The sequence below is a fragment of the Cyprinodon tularosa genome, unplaced genomic scaffold (assembly GCF_016077235.1).
Source record: "Cyprinodon tularosa strain WSP-4 unplaced genomic scaffold, ASM1607723v1 ctg33, whole genome shotgun sequence".
Lineage (NCBI taxonomy): Eukaryota > Metazoa > Chordata > Actinopteri > Cyprinodontiformes > Cyprinodontidae > Cyprinodon > Cyprinodon tularosa.
In genome coordinates this window covers 814,841-834,072 of record NW_024039041.1, presented here as the reverse complement: position 1 = coordinate 834,072, position 19,232 = coordinate 814,841, and positions in this window count along the sequence as shown.

The following is a 19,232-nucleotide window of genomic DNA, read 5'->3' as shown; positions in this document are numbered from 1 at the left end:
GTTGGAGAATCATAGGCATTTAGGTCTTGAAAATCCCAGTTCCACACATTATCTGCTGGAGACAAGAAAATCTGAAGAAAATACTGCTGTCATTTCACCGGTGGGGCTACAGTGGCGTCGGATCCAGGAGTTTGCCCTGCAATAAAAGGGTTATCAGTTCAAATATCCTATTGAGAGATAGGTAAGCTTAAAATGCCTATGACTCAATCTGACCCATAAAGTATCATTCACTGCAGAAATCCCTCCTACTTAGCTAGCATGTTCTAAAAATTGGAAGATTATTTCTCTGAAATGTAAGTTTAAGGCATTCAGGTCTCAGTAAAACAAGACAGTGTTATTCAATAATAAAAAAGCTCCCCCCTAAATTGAATTATTTTTTTTTTTTACATTGTTTTAGTTTTGTATCAGGCACTTTGTTTGACTGAAAACTGGTTCACATAGGAAGCAAATAATATATCTTAGATCAAAATTACTTAAATTCCTTCATGACATTAGAACAAGAATTCTTTCTGACAAGATGTGTCAGAGATCAACCAATCTGGATTTAAGATAAACAAAGGCCAAACTGTATCCACTTAATGCTAGCCTGGACCAAATGTCATAAAGAGATGCAAGTTTTCAAACATAATAGCTTGGATAAAGTGTTACTCAATCTTACTTTTAAAATCTCCCCCCAGACTATGTGCTTTTGGAGTTCAAACAAAACATGAGCGAGATTCAGTGACACAGGAAACTGAAAAGACAATGAAAAAAAGGTTATCGGGTAACAAACCAAGTGATCTTTGGCATGGGAATCGGTGGGAAATTCTGTCCTTTATCCATTTATTTCTTCCTGTAAGTGAATTCCGTCACGTCCAGCATGAGAAGTATCTGCGACGGGACAGCGCTTAGAATCAGAATAGAAAGAAAGGTTAAGAATATTAGAATATTCTTTGTTGTACTTTGCTGCCAAACTGTGCTATCCTTCTCATCTAACTTTTATGGTAATTTTAGCTGGACTTCTAAATTAACAGGAAAATTTAAAAGCACTTAAAGCTTGTTTTCCTGTATAACTACAGGACTGGAGGTGGCTGACTAGAGTTTACGACCTCATAAGTGTCTCAGTTTCAACACAAATATAGAATCTGTAGCATTAAAACCACAAAAAAAAAAGCTACAGAACTTAAGGATTTTAGCAAAGATTTTATTTTTTGTTTGTCTGTGTGATGTTGCTGGTAGTTATTGATGTAATAGTGAGAATTTGCTTATATTTACCTTCTCTAATAACTTACTGCAGATAGATTACTACAAGCAGCTGTTTTTGTGATTCACTTTGATCCATTTTGTTTGTTGGAACACAATAAATATTACTGAGGAGATGTGGAAAAGTGATAGTGACTCATCAGATATTCTACGGTGTGCTTATAATAGAAATTGCTAAGTTTATTTATATGCTACGTTTTATATGTTTTCAATGTGTGCAATGCGTGAAGCTGTAAATTGACTGTGTGTATTTAACTGGTTGACAAATGTGTAAATCTAAAAACTGTGAATATTTTGAAATTTCTTTTTGTATTATCTTGATCATCCTGTTGTCATTTGAAAAGGTTTTTTTTGCAAAGAGTAACTTTTTAAACGAGAGATGGTAACATGACGATAAATGTTGGCATTGTTCCACTTAAAATAATAATAATAAAAAAATATTGAGACAAAAATTTTAGAAGCAAAGTTTCCTGCATTGAAATTGTTTTTTGTTTTTTTTTGACTCAACCAGCATTGTGTTTACAAAATGTTTTTCTTTTCTCCATAGTTGACCTGGATCAGATCCTGAACCATCTTTCTATTTGGCTTATTTCATATTCATTGGATGTTTCCTATAATGGAAACAACCTGTTGATACTGTTGTGTTTCAATATTTCAGATCCACTGTTTTTTTTTCATTTGGCATTCTGTCCAGATTTAAGTAACAGATGATGACCCAGTAAAAATGTTCCTGCACCTATTATCCATGTACTTAAGTGCCTCACCTGATAAGAATGTGCAATACTGTCAAAAAAAACAGGACAAGCTGTGTTTGTAACAGACAGATAAGAGGTCTGGAAGCACTCTGGGAAGCTCACAAAAGGAATTATCTCAGTAATGACTGCAATTTTTTTTTTTTTGTTGTTTGAATTGTGCAAAGGGTCGCAGTGCCCTTTGAAGACAAAACTATCAGAAAATACCTTTGAAATATGGTTCAGACTTAAAGAAAGGGACTGAGCAATATTCCATTCTGTGTATCAAACAACATGTTGAGTGGCATTTCTTATATTTCACCATACATGTTACAGTAGAGCACAAATAATATTATAATATTAGTTATTATTGCGTATTGATAGTTATTAGTTATAACAATATAGAATATTAAACTGTAAAAAAAAAAAAACAGCATTGAACCTGGATGAAGTAGTGTCATGTTCTGATGTTCTAGACTGTTGTGCCAGCTTACCAGAATATTATGAATATATTGGATAACTAGAACTGGGAGTTATAGTTAATTAATAGGTAATTAAAATCAAGGGTAGAACTAGTTTATTGTCAGTTGAATGATTATAACTCTAATTTGCTTACTGACCAGGGTACTGACCAGCTGAGTCTCGGCATATTTCAAAATGTTCCAGGTACTTTAGTGGACAGATTACCACAAAGATAACCTCATTAGTGAATTTCTGGTCTAGAACTCTTTGTGGTTTGGCCTTCTGGCCTCTACAGCACCTACATGATAAGAGACTTTGACCTAAAATGCCATAGTTAGACATGGTGTTCCCAGCTGGTAAATATTGCTCTATTTTCTCTGAGCTACACTTCACTGTGATTTTTGAACAAACCTGTCCAACTCAGTTTAATGAGATAACTTTTCACTTAAAGGCTTGTCTCTAAGTTGTTCCTGCAGCTTCAAGGACTATTAACCTCTTTCAATCTGTGATAGCCATATGAGAGACAAACCCAGCTAAACATGTTGATAAGGCCTGTACCCTTACCTCATTTGGCTTTAGTTCAAAATTTTCAGTAGTCCCATTACATTTAAACGTGGAGGTGTAATTTAAATGTGGAAGTGTATAACATGATTTAAAATTCATTGAAAATGTAACAGATGCAAACCAATGGATCAGCAGACATGACAAGCCATTCTATCGAACTCCTAGTGGTTATTGAAAACATTGACCCTGAGGCTAATATGCATTATGCTATATTCTGCAGTAAATCTTCCTATGCAGATGCAAGACAGAAACTGGATGGAACTCTTCTGGGTTTTTTCTTCCTTTTTCTTAGCTTTGAAACAGGTGTCTTGCCCTTAAGCATTTTTCAAAATTCATGAAACTGGTAAAATAATCATGGGGCAAAGAAGTGAAAGTTTGGAGAGTTAAGTGATTTCATAAACTCTGGCTGACCTGAGAGTGCTTTGATCAGCACAGCTGTTCTGAGATCTATCCAAGATTAAAAAAAAAAGCTGATGTTTAAAAGAAACATTTCCTTTGGTCAAGTTTTATTATTGATTATTTTTATCTGAAGATAAACTACAAAATACAAGCTGTGTCTGAGATCCAGATGATAAAATGTGTTACAAAAAAGCTTTTTAAATTAAAATAATTTTCTGCAGTCCAGTAACATATAAACATAAACAAATCCTTATCTGTTTATTTGATTAATGAGCAATGATTCATAATAAGTAGTTGTTTTTTTACCAGGTCAAAGAAAAGTCTGGAAACAGTCTGAAATCTATCAGAGCTACCTTCGGGAGAAATGTTCATCTTCTCCTGTTCAGAAGTCTTCAAACACTAAAGGACAAAAACATATCCTCTAAAGTAATGTAAAAAAAAAATTATTTTAAGTAAATGCAAATGCTTGATTGTAGTAATTTCCACGAACAGTGGTATAAGATGATTTACAGCTGGGTTGGTTTGGATTTTTATCTCACTTAGTAAAGACAAATATTATTTGAGAACTGCTTTTTGTGATTGATGATCTGCAAAGTATAAGTGTGGGGAAAAAGCAAAAAGAGAAGAAATCTGAAAGTCTTTCCATTAATCCACATACAGCGGATTAGACAACTTTAAGATCTTTCCAGGGACAACAGATGAAAAATAGTCTCTTGGCGAATTCTGGTGCATTAGCAGCAATGCTAACTACTGTACAATGTCCCTGTCAAATAAATAAATAAATAAAAAGCCAAATGACTGGACCAGTGTCACATCTCTTCCCCTCTTTCCACCTGTCCACAATACATATGCGGCTGGAAAGTTAGATCTAGAGATTGAAAATGTGGAAGTGGATGAGTGCAACCTGCTCCGGCATGTCATCACAAGATGGCTGGATCTGTTGCCGTCCATCGACTGAATGCTGAAGTGCTGGAAGCCTCTGACCAGCTATTTTCAGAGCCTGGATGAAGAAGAATGCCCTAAGATTTTGTAGAGGTGCTTTGCAAAAGAAAGCACTGAAGTCCCTGAGATGTCCTTCCTTAAAGTCGTAAGGAAGTCATATTGTCCCAGAAGTTAGAAAATTTTTATTTAAAAAAAAAAATCCTGTCTTAAAATCTTTTTTTTCCCCGTTATTTTATGCAGGCCAGTTAGTTATACGTCAGCCTGTACACCTAAATTTGGCCAATCATATATCAACGGTCATTTGTCAATCAAATTTTTCCGGTCATAGCATCTTGATTCATATGTCGTAGCTAATATACACAACGGTTGAAATAAGAAATTATTTACTTTACCATTGATTTACATCCCAGCGTTCATGGGGATGACGTCTGTGTCTTTGGCAGGTGTAGAGCTAACAAAACTGGCAGCGTTGCGAGGCAAGGGCTCAAACATGGACGGCTGGAATCCTTCTACACCAAACAAAGCTTCTGCCGCCCTGGCATCCTCATGCACAAAATCTTTGTATCCGCTTTCCTCCTCTAAATAAAAAATGTATGACGGAGGAGACTCATCCACAACCTCCGACACAAAACTCTTCTCCTCTTGCGTGTTTCCGCTGTCCATAGCTTTCCTTGACAATATTGTATCTAAGTGCTACTTGGTCCCAATGTAATTTCCCATTGAGAACCTACTAGCACTAAGCTGCTACTGTAACTGGTTAGCGAGATGCTTCCAACCAACAAAAAACCAAACTTGCTTGCAAACCTGCTGCACAACAATCCCGCCCATTTGACAAACAACCAATAGCATTCATTTTATTCACTCGTGTAAAGAATTTGGAAATGCAGCCGTTGGAACAGCCGCTTCCCTACGACCTTAAGGTGTTTTAGGCCAAATCCTTCAACATAACCTGACTGAACTTAAATGGAAACTTGAGAGTAGGCTGAAGGACCATTTTTGGCTTAGCTGTAAACACCAAACTTAAACAACTAACACCTGATTTTGACAACAAAATGCGAGGTTGATTTTTACAGTTCTATGAAAGAGCAACCAAATATTTGAGTGATAGGACTTACTTCTCTGAGAACAGCTTTCACAGCAAAATGTCAAAGCTTGGCCTTACAACTGCTGTGTCCTATGAAGAGTACAGCAATGCAGTCCTGGCCTACAAGCTGAAAAACATTGATATGAATGGACTGTATGAGGAATATGCCATGGTGGAAGCTATTCTCAGCTCCCCAGGAGTGTGAGGTTGCCACAGTGAGGAGCGATATCTGAAACTGTTTTCCAAAGCGTATGTCCCACTGGTAAACCCAAGAAATGTCAGTGCCTATATCTTCTCCATTCCATACAGCAATGCATATACAGAGAAGATCTTTACAATGCTGTCATCAGCATGGACACATTAGATAAATTGATGTGGAAAGTGTCATGGTAGAGCTACATATTTCTGTCAACTTCACACTGGAGTGCACAAACATGGATAAACTATTGGATGCTGCCAGGAAAGGCCACACATATGGGAAGTAGATCTTTACATCTTTGGTGAGTACAACATAGTCCTACTATGTTATAGGTTTGATATTATGTTTAGGTTTTTATCCTAGCTTTGCTGAGTCTTGAAAAGTGTCTTCTATTTTGGTGTTATGGAAATGACCACCCTGCGCCCAGGCCCCCATGGCGCACCCTGCCACAGTAAGGTGCAAGGTCCAGTTCTTTTTTGTCTTTCTTTTTGAAGCTTATACACAGTATTTTTGCTCACAGAAACCAATAGTCATTCAGAAACCACTCTGAATTCTGAGATTTTTGAAAAAGGGAACAGTTGATCAGTCCTCTGCAGAGAGTTTCTTCCTACAGGTATGGTTTAAAGAGCATATGACAGCTTAGAAACTCACTTCTATCAGTGTTTAGAAAAAAATGTGAGGAATTGGTTTTTGAAACAAAATGTATTTATTCAGTATACATTACCGTTCAAAAGTTTGGGGTCACATTGAAATGTCCTTATTTTTTAGGGAAAAGCACTGTACTTTTCAATAAAGATAACTTTAAACTAGTCTTAACTTTAAAGAAATACACACTATACATTGCTAATGTGGTCAAATGACTGTTCTAGCAGCAAATGTCTGGTTTTTGGTGCAATATCTACATAGGTGTATAGAGGCCCATTTCCAGCAACTATCACTCAAGTGTTCTAATGGTACAATGTGTTTGCTCATTGGCTCAGAAGGCTAATTGATGATTAGAAAAACCTTGTCCAATCCTGTTCACACCTCTGAAAACAGTTTAGCTCATTACAGAAACTACAAAAACGACCTTCCTTTGAGCAGATTGAGTTTTCTGGAGCATCACATTTGTAGGGTAAATTAAATGCTCAAAATGGCCAGAAAAAGAGAACTTTCATCTGAAATTCTGCAGTCTATTCTCGTTCTTAGAAATGAAGGCTATTCCATGCGAGAAATTGCTAAGAAATTGAAGATTTCCTACAACAGTGTGTACTACTCCCTTCAGAGGACAGCACAAACAGGCTCTAACCAGAGTAGAAAAAGAAGTGGGAGGCTGTGTTGCACAACTGAGCAAGAACATAAATACATTAGAGTCTCTAGTTTGAGAAACAGACGCCTCACAGGTCCCCAACTGGCATCTTCATTAAATAGTACCCGCAAAACACCAGTGTCAACATCTACAGTGAAGAGGCGGCTGCGGGATTCTGGGCTTTAGGGCAGAGTGGCAAAGAAAAAGCCATATCTGAGACGGGCCAATAAAAGAAAAAGATTAAGATGGGCAAAAGAACACAGACATTGTACAGAGGAAGACTGGGGAAAAGTGTTGTGGACGGATGAATCCAAGTTTAAGGTGTTTGGATCACAAAGAAGAACGTTTGTGAGACGCAGATCAAATGAAAAGATGCTGGAAGAATGCCTGACGCCATCTGTTAAGCATGGTGGAGGTAATGTGATGGTCTGGGGTTGCTTTGGTGCTGGTAAGGTGGGAGATTTGTACAGGGTAAAAGGGATTCTGAATAAGGAAGGCTATCACTCCATTTTGCAACGCCATGCCATATCCAGTGGACAGCTCTTGATTGGAGCCAATTTCATACTACAACAGAACAATGACCTTAAACACACCTCCAAATTATGCAAGAACTATTTAGAGCAGAAATACTGTAGGCAGCTGGTATTCTATCCGTAATGGAGTGGCCAGTGCAGTCACCAGATCTGTACCCCATTGAGCTGTTGTGGGAGCAGCTTGACCGTATGGTACGCAAGAAGTGCCCATCCAACCAATCCAATTTGTGGGAGCTGCTTCTGGAAGCATGGGGTGCAATTTCTCCAGATTACCTCAACAAATTAACAGCTAGAATGCAAAATGTATGCAATGCTGTAATTGCTGCAAATGGAGGATTCTTTGACGAAAGCAAAGTTTGATGTAAAAAAAATCTTATTTCAAATACAAATCATTATTTCTAACCTTGTCAATGTCTTGACTCCATTTTCTATTCATTTCAAAAAGTATGGTGGTGAATAAGTGTGACTTTTCAGGAAAACACAAAATTGTTTGGGTGACCCCAAACTTTTGAATGGTAGTGTATGAACTATTTAGACTTTAAGGTTGTATTTTTTATAACAGTTTACTTGACATATTGCAGGTGAGTTCACTTGCCTTTAAGTGGTAAACACTGGATACCATTTTTTATTCAGACAATAAAGAGACTTTAAATGTGTAGAACTATACATATTGTGGACCACATTCCTATAATTATGGGCCTGTTGCCACCCAAAAGAGCAGAGCAAGCGAGCAGTAGGAGAATTAATGGCTAAAGGAGACTGATTGAGTTGTGGTGTGAGATCAATCAGTGGAGAAGTAGGGCAAGTGTCATGGTGAGAGGCCAATGAACCTGTATGCTATCATCTCAATATCACACTAAAAATATTTGGGTTGTAGGTCAAAGTAGTAATCAGGATCGTCAGCAGATTGAACTGATTTTACTTAACTCATTGCTGTATTTTAAAAACACTGATGGTAGTTATTGTGCAGGGCTCTCAACTCTCACGCATTGATCTTGTGACATGCATTTCATCAAGTGCACATGCTAACCCGCCACACTTGTAATTTCTCACTCTTAAACAAATGCATATATATACTGCGACATGTCGAACAATACCAAAATATAGATACCACCAATAGCAGAACTTTAGGTTTTAAAAGCAATGTTTACATTTACATTTAAATTTCAAAACTTTTGATAACACAGTCATTACTGTATGTTAACCAGAAAATTGCCTAAATGCTTTATGGAAACTCCCTTTTTTTCTTCCGCCTGGTGTGTAATGCATCAGTACATAATGCCAAGCACAGCATGCTTTTCAAACAAACAGTGGCAGATTATAAATGAAATCCTCTGATGAGTATTTTAGCTGCACACATAGCCAAAACACAACCTGAGATGTTTGTGGGAAAATGGTGGGAAGTTGAAACACAACAGTGTAGTCAAAGGCTTCAGGTTAAACTATAACACAAAATATGCAGAATTGATGGCGGCAACAGACGAGGAGAGCAGTGGTGTCAAAGAGTCAGAGAGCACCAGAGTGTCCGTGATTGGGTGGTGCCTCCTGCAGTCGCCGCGAGCCACAGCTCCACAGCCCCCGCTTTTGTTCTGTTCTGTCTGTTTGATTTTTCTGTTAATAAACTTTTTGTACTTTCCTTTTGGCTGTCTGTCCTTGAATACTGGGTCCATCTGTTCCTCTTATGACAGATTTCCTAACAAATTAATGATTTCAGTTGATGATATTGATCATACAGAGCAATTGTAAAAAGAAGTTTTAGTGAACTTAAAAAAAGATATTCTAGAAGGTTGGAAATAAAAGTGTATAAAATATATGTTTTGTAAGTTAGAATCCAATAAGCTATAACTGTTCGATTAATATTTAAAATGTGCAATTTTGTGCAATAATTGTGGAATTTATTTCTTTCTTTAAATATTTGAAAGGAATTTACCATTAGAACGAACAGGTATTAACACAGGGGGGAAAAAATGGAAAGTATAAACACGGGACTCACTTTTCTGTTTTAGATGTGTTTCTCCTCCATTATATTATTGCATTATTGCCACCAAAGGCTGCTGAGGCCTGCTAATCACCTGTTAAGGATGGTTTGTGGGGCAGGGAAGCCCCTAAACAGGCATGACAGTGGGTCCTGAGAAGCAGGTTTGAAAACCACTGTTATAGAGCAGTTACTTTATTTCAGGTGTATTTGCAAGTATTGTATCAGTGTTGCCAATATCAGCCTGTATTTTTCTCAGTATCAACTCATAATGGAAATTGGTGTTGAACAAATTTGATAAGATTATATATGGAACAGAATCTGCTTATTTACATATAAATAATTCAATTAAATAAATGAGAAAATATATCAAATGAGTCTTATTCGTGTTTTGATATGGCAATTTTACTGTCAGCACTCAAAATCTCAATCCAAGCTCAGATTAAAACTTGTGGGACCTGATCATAGTATTGTCACGGCTTGTCCTCAGAAGCATTTTCACCATAGTAGTGTAGTCCAGTGTTTCCCAATCATTTTTGACCTTTGCACCCCTTTGGGCATTTTGTCTTACCATGAGTACCCCTCTCAGTCAAGTATTGATACTGGTCCGAAATTGGAGCATACAATAACTGATTCTAAAATGAGCCTTTATTTCTTAGGCATTTTATTCTTCCCACCTCAAATGAAAAACAGCATAAATATGTTACCCGGAAGCAAGTAAGGAATCAAAATAAATACATAATAAAATAATAATATAAATCTGCCTTTATAAAACTGAAGCTCTTCTTAGGAACTCCATCATAATTACATATAAACTTGATGAATTGCAACCAAATACTAAAGAAAAATTATAGTAAGACTGACTCCATTTATTTTACTTTTATTTCAAAATTCAAGACCCCTGAGCTGCTTTGATGAGCTCAGTGTGAAAAACATCTGATATCCGGCTGTTCTCTACATCCAGTCTGTTCCTCTGCTTGGTTTTGATGTCTGTCAAAGCTGAAGATAAATGTAAAGAAAAACTTACCCTTGTGTTGAAAAGAAATGTTGCTGGTTTAGTCCAGCAACATCCTATTATTTTTCTGAACCACAGACGTCATTCTGAAAGATTTTGAAAGGTAATCTGAGTTTAGAGCTTGAAAACTTTCAAACAAACTATATATTAATTAATTAATTAATTAATTAATTAATTAATTAATTAATTAATTAATTAATTAATTAAACTATAATTAAACACCTAAAGATCAGATGATGATTTAACTTTATTCATCAATATTTTTAGGACAGTTTCCTCTCATATTGAGCCTCAAATAATGAATATTGAATACATTATTTTTACTACTTAATTATTTAGATCTTGTTTATATGTAGAAATTATTCAATAATCCAACAGACCACTTTTTTGCAAAAAGAAAGAAATAAATCAAACCCTTTTAAACTAGATTGAAATTCTAAATACCATTTTTATGTTTCAGTGAGGTGGTGATAAGGACTTCTATAGATTTTCCTTCTTGTCAATATCTCAGAAGCAAACCACAGAATGTACGCCCTTGCTGAAATTACAAACAGCTCTGTTTGTTGTTAGTATTGCTTAATCACATTGCTTTCTTCACAGTAAGGAGAAAAACGAACATTAATCATTGGACACAGGCTCACATTTGTGTCAGTTTACTGTATAATTCCCAGTACCCTAAGATACGTGGTTGTTGTCACATTCTTACATCAAGACTTTTAAGGTAATTCTTTTTGCTTCACTAGACAGCCGTTACTCAGACTCAGACTCATACCCAATGCCCATTACACAACACAGGGGAAATGATTTTATGGCTGCAGAATTTGATTTATGGATAAGCAGGGTGTAGAGAAGCCTGTGAAATTGCTGTTCACCTTAATACAATACCAGGATGTAAGATCTCACTCTTAACTTGAATGCATAATTCATCTGAAGAACATATGACTCATTGTGGATTTATAATCCTGGCACAGTGTTGGCACAGGCGTGCTTTCTAATCTGGTCGGATCTGCCTTCACTGAGAAAAATGTCTTCACGCACTGCTGAAGTAATTATTCAGCCTGGCTGCTGGACATCTGGTCACCATGTTGCATACATTTGTGAGATATTTGTCAGATAATTATAATATTTATTTCATATAATCATGAATCTGGCTTTTTTATTGCTTGGATATGCACACTGTCCAGAAGATTTATAGGGTTGATACTGCTTAAACATCTTCAAATTTTGTTAGCTACAACCTTACCTTATTAGCACATAATGTGATGGATCAACACATCTAGTGCACACTCTGATTGTAACCATGGGGTTGTTTTCCTGCAGGATGGTTAACCTCAGCCTCCATTTTAGGGATTTTGCAGCAGTTAGCAAAGTTTCATAGACTGTCCTGTATTGACCTCAGCTTTGCAAACATGCCTTATGCAGATATCCTTTGGTGTTTAATTGAATAGTTCTCTGCAAGGATTTTAAAGTTAATGTTTTTGTTGTTTGTTTGTTTCTTTGTTTTGTGCTGTTTGTTCTGTTAGTGCTCTTTAAAAAATCTTAGGCCTTCATAGAACTGGCAAATTATTTCTGAGTTTAGATTTACCCATTGGTGAACCCAAAGTGAAGTATCTTAGCAACAGGTTTCATTTGGGGATATCAAATTAAAAGACGTTTAAATACAAAATCTATGTAAGAAAGCAGCCATGATTCATCAAGGCATAGCTTACTAACTTTCTCAGTTTTCCCCAAAAATACAAATGCACACTGCAGTTCAGGTTTTGTTTTTCTTAAGGGAACTCTCAGAGTTTCCTGAACCAGGTGGTCTTCGGTTTGATAAAGTCTAGTTTCCATCAGGGCAATTACGAGGTCCCCAAACTCATCATACTGCATGACCCTGTATCACTAAACCATTGTCCATCTACTTCATAATTATGTGCTTTTGTGCATTGGTCTAGCAAATAAAAGTCAAATGAAAGTGATGAAGTCTGTGCTTTAAGCAAATGAATGTGATGTATTTGCATCTTGTCCAGGATGTAGGCAGTGAGGGTCCCTTCAGCCTTGCCCAAAAGACGGATTGAAAAGCAGATGCAGAAAAAGGATGGACAAAATGGAGAGGTCAACACAACATTAAAATTAAGTACAAAGCTAAGTTATCGCTCACATTTGCTACTGTGTATTCCTAACCTTGCTGTCAAAAATATGAATAAATGAAACAATCAATATATAATTTTATATCGTCTGTATGTTATCTGAGGGCATTTTTAAAGCATGAGTAAAGCTATAGCAAGGTTCAAAACCAGGACATGCAAATAAGGACATCAGAAGAATGTGGTCTGTCCCTTTATAATGTATGATGTAGGCATTAGATAAAGAATAAACAGGAATATGAAAAGCATCCATGAGTATACCATCTGGAACCGGAGATAGCAAAGAACGCTACTCAGATCGAGGCACACAAGAAGCTGGAATTTACCACGTTACAGACTGCAACAGCTTAGATATAAAAGTAATTTCATCAAAAAAAATGTTTTTTTTTATTTCTAAAAAAGATAATATAACACTGTAAAATGGAGATGTAGATGTTAATCATTTATTGTTTATTTATTTATATTTGAAATTACAGCAATCAATTAAAACAAAAATCATATTGAGCAATCAATGCCTTTTCATATTTGCTGACCAACTATTTGTAGGCCTCTGTTTTTTTTGATGACTTATCTTTAAAGACTCGAAGTTAGACAGGTTTGAAGACTTACGCTTTATCACCTTAGTCTTGAGTTCCCCAATATCAGGACTCCTCTGAGCCGGTTCAAAACATCAATAGTATTTACTGACAGAAAATATATTCTGTTGAAAAAATAAAAATTAAAGCCGAATTCATCAGAACACTTACATGAAATGCAATTCAGCAGGTTAAAATTTAATTTATCCAAATGTCCTCATATTTTCAAATAATGCACAGTTTTAATGTATCGTTTTGTTAAATTTTACATGTCAAAAAGTCATAAAAGAAATTCTGTAGCGCTACACGTTCCTGTTTAAAATCAAGTTATCTGAAAAGCCCTGACTATATGAACTCATCAATCTTGCTCTGTAATGAACTCAGGTCCAGCTTCTGAGCCTTAGGAAGAGAAAGTAGATGCTCAGATGGGCTGAATTCCTGTTTGTCTGAGTCTTTTACCCATTTCTTAAAGGCTTCCAAGCAAGCCTTTCAAGCCCTAGAAGTACATTAACATTTTTTCAATTCATTAACTTTAGTCTCTGTATTTATTTACCCATAAAACAATTATAAAATCCTGGACCCTTCTACCCCTTACAGCCCATCTTGTGTAAACCAAGACATCAAAAGAGATCAATAGATGTCTTAATGTGGACATCCTGTCAGCATTGAATTTTTAATCATATTCCACACTGGAAAACATAAAAAAGTATTAAATTAAGTGTATTTACCCTTAATTTGAGTAGGTAAATTAGATAGCTTGCCAATTGAATGAGTGTTTTTACTCTTAAAATAAGATAATTAGATAATAAGCACTTGAAATAAGGCAATGCAGTTGTGTTTTCTTATTTCAAATGTAAATTGTCTTGTTCCATTGTCAAAATGTCTCTTTTACTTTCTCAATCCAAGAACAAATGCACTTATTTTAAGAAAAAATTACTTATCTTTCGATTTTTTCTGATTTCAATTTTTTTTCCAGTGCATGTTGTTTAAAAAAAATGAAAGTATCATCTGTTTAAATTCTGCTTAATGAGAAGGTAACAAAATAAACATCCTATCCAACTCTCACAAATATCTAATAACACTAATAAAAAACAGTTACAAAAAAAAAAAAAAAACTGAGGTGGTTTGTGCATTGTCTTCAAAGGCGTCTACTGTATAACCCACAAAACCAGAATCAATAATGAGGGTTGAGATGATTTATAATAACAGTGGCAGTGGATTTACAAAATGAGGCCTGTGTGTACCAGCATCACTCAATCTTTTAGAGCAGTGCTTCCCAACCTTTTTTGACTTGTGTACCTCTTTAGGCTTTTTTTCTTAACACGATTACTCCTTTCTAAGTATTGATGACTGTCCAAATGTGGAACAAACAATAACTAATTATTTAAGTTTGGCATTTTATTATTTTCAACTCATATAAAACAAAAAAAAAACATAAATATGTTAGTATTTAATCAAAATAAATGCAAAATAAAATCATACTATAAATCCACCTTTATAAAATGGGAGCTCCTCTGACTAACTCCCCAATGATCACATTTAAACTTGAGGATTTGGGCAAAAAAAAAATATTAAAATTAGAGTTAGACTGACTCAATTTTTTTTTACACTGTTTTCATAATTTATGACACCTGGGCTGGGTCTGATGAGCTCAGGTGTGGGGGGAAAAAACAACTGATCCCAGGCTGTTCTCTACATCAAGTCTGTTCCTCTGCTTGGTTTTGATGTGTGTCAAAGCTGAAGGTGAACTCAAACATATAATAATGTTCTTTTTAGTTAAAAAAAGCTTGTTTCATTTTTCATTTCTTTCTTTTTTTATTTTACTACCCGAGAAATAAAATATTTTCATGTACCCCTTGCAATGCACTCGCCGACCACTAGGGGTACGACTACCCCCTGTCCTTGTTGGGGAGAGTTGTGCCAAGATAATCCTGGACTACAGTTTTATCCCAGGATCCTCATGGACATTTGCAGAATAGGAAATCATAGTGAAGGGGCAAGGGGACATTTCTTTTAGTTGACCGAGATGCTAATGCACTCTGCATCCACACTAAATAAGTAAAGCTTAGCAAAAGTCCTTTTCCAGAGAGTAGAAGAACAACATCCTTTTGACATAATCTAAAGGATACCAAGCCTTCAACCTCATCACCATACAGTACCTCCACCTTTAACTCACATGCACACTGACAGACCCGTTGCAACAAGGCAAGCAAACTAAGCAATTGCCTAGGGCCCCGGGACAATAGCTGCTTTGTTTATTAACTAATTTAACAACTATCTAAAAACAAACAGCCATTAAAATTCAGTGATTGTCACAGCAGAAAGGTAAAGCAAAACTGTTATCGGAATATTCCTTAAGGGGGCCCCTTCTACTTGCAACTGTCTAGTCAGCCTGCAGTGTAAGATGCAGAAGAGGCTCTGTCGGAATACGTGTCCACTCCCGTTCTGTGGGATTCAGTAGAGCTGGCAGGTGATGTGGAATGGCCTTTAATGATGCACCTGCAAACATGAAGGGAAATTATATGTCAGAGAGCAAAAAAATTATGAAAAAAGGATAAGCATAAAAAGAAAAAGAAAAAAATGGTGGTAAGTGATAATCTACAGTGGATAAAATTACCTTCTGTGTCTTCTTGCTACAAATAGTTCAATTTAACAGCAGGTAGACTAGAATAAAATTTCAGTGCTAGCCACTAGCCACGAAAGAATGATTTGCCATCTTTTTGCTAAAAAGGTAAGATATTCCAAATAACCTCAAAATTTATAACTTTCTTACCCCAGATGGCATTATGCCTCTTAGACCTGTCCAGTCAAAGCAGCAGTCATGCTTTCAGGCCACAATGATCAGTATTTAGGACATCAGGGCTCCTTCTGGATACCTCAAATTGTAAAAGGGGCCACCTGCCTCCTGTTCCTAACTCCTACCTCTTTACCCCTGGAAGGGGTTAACAGTAAGAACACTATCAAGGGTAGGAAAAGTGCTCTGGACTGCCATGCAAACAAATGATGCTTGTTAAAACTGGCTCTGATTAAAGGATAGTGGGCAACCTTATTGCGCTTAGGAGCAGATATGAACATTAGGAGGTCCAAATGCTAAACAGGTTTTAGAAAGCATCCTGTTTCCTCCTCCTACATGTAGCTCCATGGCTATTCAGATTGCATTTATCATGATGTTCTTCCACTTTGCCTTAAGTGTCAATAACAATTTGCACTATTCAGCTTACCAGGCTTCCTCTGGGGGATAACTTTCTGTTAAAGCTACAGTGTGTAATTTTCAGCGACATCTAGCGGTCAGACTGCAGACTGCAGCAACATGAACGTCTCCCCCCCACCGCTTCTCCCCCCCAACAGTACGGCGAGCGTTACGGGACAAAATGTCTTCCACGACGTCCGCATCACCTACCTTCTCAAGTGATGAGGTTTGTTTACATAGATAATTTTACAGATAGTATTTCATTAGTCTGTGTAGGGTATAGATTTCATGTAGACTTAAGATAATAAATATACCCGTTATTTTTTCTACGTCGTTGTGACGTTTTGGTGAGCTGCTTTGCATGGTGATATAAACAGACGAAGTAATTGTAGTCATTAGTTTAACAGCGAGATTGTGTTCGCTGGAAGAATATATATTCCCCGTTTACAGAGTCCAAGTCTTGTTTGTGGCACGGGGGTTACAAGGCAAGGAAGAGGGAAAGGAAGAGGGCAGAGAGGCCGGGGTGAGCGTGCAGCTGGGGCCAGGCGAGAGAGGGGAGCCAGCGGGGTGAGAGCAGAGGAGGAAAGGCTTGAAGATCTCCAAAGGAGCCGGAGAGAAGTAACCGAGGTATATATCCAGAAAATTATTTTACAGAAAATTACTGAATCATTACCTGTGAAACGTCAGGGACGTTGCTGAATAAGTATACTGGAGAGTAACAGCATCATCACGCAGCATGTTGTTGTTTTAGACAGGTCTGAGCATCCTGTACTCCAAAAACTGCAGTGATATTAGACAATTGTGTGTATAGGATTAATTACCTGTCCAAGAGAAAACTGGCAACTTGAGCGTCACTTTGAAAACCTTTTTCCTCCATCAGTGACTTCCATCGTGTAAATGCCGTGCCAATGTTGATCCGTGTTTTTTGTCGTTTCTTGTCACTCTTGCGTTTATTCTCGTCGTGTTTCCGCTTCTTAGATGACGGGGGTTCGGTGTCCGCCGCTTTTCGTTGTGATACAGAGTAAGCATGATCCTCCATTCGTCTGATGTTTGGCCACACAGTGCCAAACAGTTTGCAAAGTCACTCACGCCTGCCGCCTTGTTTACCTTTCTTGTTACCGAGGCGCAGTATACCTGCTTCTTCTTCTTCTTTGGTTTCAGGCAGACTAAACGCTTCTCAGGCATAATACTGCCATCTACTGTTCAGTACCGTCTCAGTTCATCTCTCTCAACTTGCCGTAGTTATTTTCGAGCGTAATGGGAGATCTCGCAATCGCTAGTTTGTTGCCTCTGCGCTGCCGTAGCGCAAAGATGTCAGCCTCCATGGCTGCGAGACCCGCTCCTATGTAATTATAAATAACGAATTCTAAGGCAACGCAAATGTTATGGTTAAAAGGCTGAGCTCATAGGTGATGATAAATAACATAGTTATGTATAATATATTAAATTTCTGAATTTATATGCCTGTAATTATTACACACTGTAGCTTTAAGGGGAAGCAATCAACTATAAGTCTGTATCTAGGGAGACCAATTGAAGTTGAGGTACGTTTTTGTATATCATAGCTCATATACTAAATAGATTCTATAAAAGAGATGCCTTGGCATTTCATTTAGCTGTAGGAAATAAGATACATCAGGAAACACATAAGCAGCAGGTTTTACACAATTTTACACAAATATCAGTGATAGGTTACCTGTAAAAAAAAAAAAAATTAAAAAAACAACAACTCAGTGCTGCAAATATTCACATTACCTGCACAATTCCCTCTGACAGATATGTGGAGGTCCATGTAGGCAGAGAGTAGCAGCTGTGATTATACATTAAATATGATACGTTTAACTCCTTTTCCTCAGATTGCACTCATCTATTCTGCTAATAGATGCTGCTTCAATTTATCCTTGTAGAATATAAAGGAAATAAAAGGGTTAGATTTAAAATGTTGCCTCAGATATAACTTTGTCAGAGTCTCATGCACCGGAATGTCTTTGGGATACCATGGCATACCATTCATCATTTTTGATAGTCTGTGAATCTGTTATCTGCAGGGAGCAGTAGAATATGGCTCTAACCATATCCATCATTGTCTGATCACTGTCAGGCTCTCTCAGCTTGGGAATATTCAATATTAGGTGCCATTCTGAATAAAGACAAACATTTTTAGGATTCAAGTCTCATCCTGTTTGCTTTCCCTGGTAGTATGGTATATTTGCCACAACACCCCATTAACAGTGGTAACACAGACTGACTGAGATAATTCCCTCTGAATCACCTTCATCTCTGAAAGACAGAATACTTGGGGGGAAAAATTCCAGGTTCATTTAAATGTTGATTCTGATCTGTAAATATAAGCTCCTTTTGACTAAATCAGTCAAATGGCTTTTTTTTTCTACATTAACATGCTGGAAAGTCCATATTTATTATCCCGATTCTTTTCACAGCTCAAATTTACCCTTAAAAAAAACCCAGACTTTTCAATTAACGTTTGGTTCACATTTTAAAATAAACGATGAATGGAATAAACACTGGAAATACAAATATAAGGTTATAAAAACAGGATTTCATTCATTCATTCTAGTTCTGTTTAAAACGTTAGCATCAGATCAACATTGTATTTGTTCAGAGAAAAAAAGAGCATTTCTCATTTCCTGTGTTCAGATGCTTCGTCACAGAGACAGCAAGACTCAAGGTCCCTGGTATGGTAGAGGAGTGATTCATTTGAAAATGAATGGAAAACCCTGAAGCGGGGATGTCATCTGGGCAAAAGACCTGTAACAAAGATTAGAAAGATAGGAGTGGGTGCCAAAGTGATTCACTCTGATTAAATCCTTCAAATCCAACTGTAATTTTACACAGACCCACCCTCCTCTCTACCTTTCTTTAACCACAGCATCACACCTGACC